This window comes from Pagrus major, chromosome 7 (genome assembly GCF_040436345.1).
Source record: "Pagrus major chromosome 7, Pma_NU_1.0".
In the NCBI taxonomy this organism is placed as follows: Eukaryota; Metazoa; Chordata; class Actinopteri; order Spariformes; family Sparidae; genus Pagrus; species Pagrus major.
This window is the reverse complement of record NC_133221.1, coordinates 27,949,537-27,955,309: the sequence shown is the minus strand read 5'-3', so window position 1 is coordinate 27,955,309 and position 5,773 is coordinate 27,949,537.

Sequence of the window (5,773 nt, the reverse complement as noted above, 5' to 3'; positions counted from 1 at the left end):
TGGTGTCTGGAGTTTGTCGAAGCTACACAAACTTCTTCTTCTTCTCCTTCTTCTTCTTCTTCTTCTTCTCCGCCAAACATGGACGGGGCACCATGCCATGACGTCACGCCCACCCCTCTATCGCGCCCTCTCCCCGATTCTCAGCCTCCTGTGCTGCCTTCATGCAACGCCGGAAATTTTGACTCTACACCCAGTAAGTCGGGTTTTATAACGCGATGTAAGCTCAGCTGTCCGTTATGTAGAGAGCGTGTCGTACATGCAGGATGTGTCATCACTTTTTGGCTCAAATATAAATAGATAAACTCAACATTTAGCCGGTCAAATCAAAAATAGCACGCGCGGGGTGTATTTCCATTTAGCCACATGACTGTCGACCTGTGATGGTCGGGCTTACGAGGAGCACTTTAAGGCTCTATTAAAGTCGCTCACAGGGATTTCGACACTAACTGACTTGAGGTACACCATGTCCGGTCTCATGCGACAACTGACAGTTAAATGACGCTGGCTGTGAGATGTTACATGAAATAAAATAAATTTAAATTAAAAAAGGAATAACTTTAGTTACACAATACACGAATTTGAATAACTTACCATATCAAATCAAATCAATTGTATTTATAGAGCCCAAAATCACTCTCACATTGCCTCAGTGGGCTTTACAATCTGTAGGCTATAGTGAGCAACATCCTAGACCTTCCATTCGAGTGAGGAACAACTTGCCATATTGTGAAAAAAAAAAGCTCTTTTAACAGGGGGGGAAAAGGATGGAAGAAACCTCAGGAAGAACCACAGAGGAGGGACCCCTTTCCCAGGATGGACAGACATGCAGTAGATGTCATTTACTGAACAGAACCACAAACTCACAGTTTACAATTTTCACTGACAGAATATCTGATACAAGGAAATGATATCAAATGTATGTGAAGAGTGTGGATCCAGGAGGACGACTGAGAAGGCGGAGGCAATCGCCAACTGGTGCCCGAGTCACATGAACACTATGTCGTGCTGACCTTGAAGAGGACAGACCACGCAAGATAATTAGCAATAAAAAATACAAAAACATCAGAATGACAAGGGATCGAATTTGACATGCTGTGGAACATCAATATCTAGTTTTATTTCTTCAGAGTCCCATTTGAGCTTGTTGATTACAAAGGTACAAGCTGAGGAGAAATGCAGTATGCCCCTGTTGTGTCACTGTTGGAAAGTTAATATGGCTGCAGTACTGACCCCTTTACTTTTTGAGATATGTCTCGGCTACTGTCCATCATACAATCCATCCATTTCAATTTCTAATTCCAATAGTACTTTATATTATGTAAAAATAACAGCTCATTTACAATTGTTTAACTTTTGGAGTTTATATACAGTATTATTTGAATGTGCGCAATTCTTCACTTCACCATCTGGACATGTTCAAATTCCACTCTGCTCGACTTTCTAGACATCAAATGACTTCTATATATTGCACCTCTCCTCCCCCTTGAGTCAAAATCCCCTTCTGAACGAGAGCACATTCCAACGCACAGCCAGAAGTTAATGCAGCACTGAATTCAAGCAATGCTCCGAGTCACGTCATTACCAGAGCAGGAAGTTTTGACAAATTGTAACAGACAGCCAATGGAGAGGGAAGAGAAATACATCAAGTTAGAGGATGATTGAAAACACAGCTATGGCCTAACATAATTCAATATGTTGATTGAATCTTTCAGAGAAATGGACATTGGAGATTGTATCAGTTGCATATCTGAAAAAAGATCAACTGTCTGCTCTCCAGATAGTCCCCTCATGCCATATGCTCGCAGCATTACATCATGTCAGTCGGTTTCACTGACTGTATAGCATGATTCAAACAGAGACGGACTCGGCGTGCTTCACATAAAACATGATAAATATACAGTACCTCTGAGAACTGCACACACACACGTCAGGATGGTATGCATGTGTGTTCGCTTTTGGACTAATTTTGCACAAATACATTTTCTTTGCACATTTTTAAATGCAATTGTCTACAATCGTATCAACAGTAAACAGAGTAATTGTTAATCAAAGCTGATTATATTGTTTGAATAGATCGCTCACCTGCACGCATTTTAATGTCGATCGTGGAAATGGGGAGTTTCTAAATATAATCACTGAGAGCTTCTGTCCACTGAATTTTGTCAAAAGCTTCCCTATAGAACTTACTTTCATCAGTGACAGAATGAATAAAATGAAGTGCCAATGTATACAAGCAAGGCCATGACAGTCCACGAGTACTGTAAGGTCAGTGCTTGATTTTCCTTCAAGATATAGTCCAAACTTCATTCTCCTGAGGCAGAAATGATCCTCTAAAGACTTGGCAGAAATCTGTGCCACTGAGGAAATACCAGGTCAGCACTTAAGCCACCTAACCATTCATGCTGCCATATCAAAGAATGCTGTAATTACCCACATGCCCATCACTACACCTACAACAAGCAGGCCTCCTGGGATTCTTGGAAACACTTAACAGAGATCTCAGACTTGAGAATGAGGGAGGCTCGGTTAAGGACGGCTCTGCAAATTATGTGGTTGTGTGCGCCAATGTTAGCTTTTACCACACAACTCTCACCAGCACAAGGTTTACTGACCACCCACTGGGTCTTGATCTAGTTCCTCATAGCTCAGGGAGGTTAGTGATGTACAAAGCAGCTCTCTTCAGTGCAATGACTCATTACAATCAGTTATTTTACGAGATTTGTTAAAAAGATTCATTCAGAGTAATGTTCAGTGCTTGACCGGAGCTCTGACTGTGTAGTCTTGCAAACTAAGTGAAAGATGGCCAAATGTTCAGTTCAGATCGCAAACTAATGAACTGAGATTTTGGTTGGATAAAGATGCCATTTGCAAACTGAAAACTGCCATAACAAAGTGCTAAACTATTATGGATAGCACAAATATTTTTCATGACACCTTATATTAAATAAAATATTTGGTACTACTTCCTACTTTGAGAGTTCACTATAAAACAAATCACCAAACAAGCTCTGTTCCCTTGCAGTGATAGGATCAGATCAGTCGCAGGCTCAGCTGCCTGTTTTCTCATATTACAGGTGTCAGCTATTGAAAAAAAAAAAAAGAAATTCCATCCAGGGGATGTCACTGAGGAGGTTGCTGGCAAAACGATTACGGGTGATTTTTCCGTGCTCGGTAGAACTAGCGTTAGTAAGGAAGTACCATAATAATTGACACACTGACACTGGCCCAAGGCTTGTGGACCAAGCAATAGTAATTGTGTTAGTTGTATTCACTGGATAAAGTCGCTATATGCCGTACTAATCACTCTGAGAATGGGGATTAGTGTCCTGGTTCTTGTTAAAGTCTCATTCCCAACTCGTTAAAAACTCAAGAGTTGGGATGGCAGCCGACCCGTCCTATAATCCCAAAGCGTTGGAATGAGACTCATAAATCAACTTCTCTTAGAAATAGCACCTTTAAGAGACAGAACGTGCCAGAAGTTGCACCCATAATTTGTGTAAGGTATCATGGGGGCTAGAAATTAAAGGAATAGTAGGATATTCTGGTTTATTCGCTCATTTGCTTCTCACTGAGTTGAAAAAAGTTGATGCTTTCATGTGACTTTATGGAGCTAGAGCCAGGAGTTGATTAGCTTTGCTTAGTTTAGCACTTAAACTGGAAGCAGGGGGAAAGAGCAAGCTTGCCTCTATAAAACCACAACTTGCCGTTTTTACATTTCAGTTTAAACAGACAAGATAAAACAGAGAATAGATCATCTCAATGTGCAAACAGTACCCCATACCCCCACCTACCACTGGTGCTTCTCCTGCTCAGATAACTCAAAAGGACGGCTGTGAAGAAGATCTACAGTGTGAATCATTTTGGGAATGCTATAGACCAAAGAGTGCTCTGAATCTGGCAAACTATCAAGATTCAGGTTAGCCAGATTTAGTTTTGGTTTCCAAAGGAAGGCAAGATAGGAAAGCATTGGGAACCACTGCTGCATACTGTACCACTAGTTTCCAAGAAGGTGCCTGTAATCTGTAGCTCTTCTGCAACCTATCAATTTGAATGTAGCAAACCGCAAAACATAAATGCTAAAGAACAAACTGGATAAGGAACAATAATGAGTGTCCAATAAAGGCAGTGTTGATGTGATAAATATATGTTCTTTCGGGAGCTGTCAACAGAAAGCCTATTCTTTTCTCTTAATTTCTCTAATCCTGTCCCTGTGGGATTTGTCATGTAAATGAATCTTCTGTCCTGACTAACTACTGTAATAGCTTCCAACTAGCAAATCCCGATCTAAACCATTCAACAATTTTGAGCGCACACAACCAATCAACAAAAAGGGAAGAAAGGTCAAAATCACCATAATCACCATTTACAAATATAAAAATCAAAGTGTTGTTGTAGCTAGTGATTTTGTCATTCAGGAGCACTGATTGTAGGTAAATGAATCCAAGCTGGAAGGCATCACAGCCTTAAGATGTATTTAATTTGTGACTGATGGAACTTCAGGGAAGTAAACGTTTGCAGTTTTCCTTCTAACATGTGCTGTAAGACCTGCAGTTAGCGGTTAGCTTCATTACCGTCCTTTGATCCCATATGGTTTTCTGTTTGTGGTGCAGGGATGGGCTGGGAGGACTGGCCTTAGTGTGGAGACATCCCCTGTAAAACTGCAAGACAATAATAGGGCCCTAAAACATGCTGCACAACACTGAGAGACATTTCCCTGGACATGACCTTGAGTCAGTTTTTAAGTCTTGGAAAGGATTTAATCACAAGTCAGTAAGGCCAGCCTATAATACACCAACTGCATAATATCAGCTTGTTTCAGACATGCCATGCCATGCCAAATAAACTGCACTCGGTCACATTGGTGACAAAGGACATGAGGACATTTTGTAGATTTGTCATCAGACAGTACTGACCATGCTTGTCTATCAGCACGTGCTGTCATTTGATGTGCAATGCACACAACACAAGTCCAAATCAGGTCTTTATATAGGCCTTAAACTCTTTTCCAACCTGAAAGGGCTTCACAATGCCCAGATTATGGAAAAAAACGCAAGTGATGGAAGTACTATATTTAAGTAGAATTTCGAGGTACTTTTCTTGAGTATTTCCATTTTTCATTTTTCCTACATTTTCCTTTTTTATTTATTCTTCCACTTCACTTCATTTTGGAGGCAAATGCTGCAGTTTTTACTCCACTACATTTATTTGATAACTTTAGTTACTAGTTACTTCGTAGATTGCATGCTGCATCAAGCCTAACCCCGGAAATTCTGGTCTCATGTACATTGCGGAACGGCTCCACTACGGTTTTGTTCCATCGTCCGTCAACCCCCACCGGCTCCGTTTTGAGTGCAGCACGGCGCAGCACTGCTGGACAGCTGGAGTTGCGAGACCGAGGAGTTCCCACGATAATCACAGAATCACGCACGACCGCAGTTATACGTATGTGTTATAAACACATCAACAATAAGTGTTCCCAACCGAAAGATTAGAAGAAGTGCTTTGATTTGTCTCTTTTTTGAGATTTTTGTGCTGGTGAGTGTTTTATTCTGAAAATTAACTGGATGTTATATTATTGTTTCGGTGTGTGACTTCCTGTCTGAGTTGTGAATTTGGCTGAATTGATGCAGCGTGTTCCGGCATCCGGCAGAAATAGAAGCTTTGCTTATCTGCTCAGGAGTAGACACGCAATGTAGCGGAGCCAGTGGAAGTAAACACATAGACTAGAGTGAAACCTAGGGTTAGAGTTAGGGGTGGTGCCGTGGTGGACCGA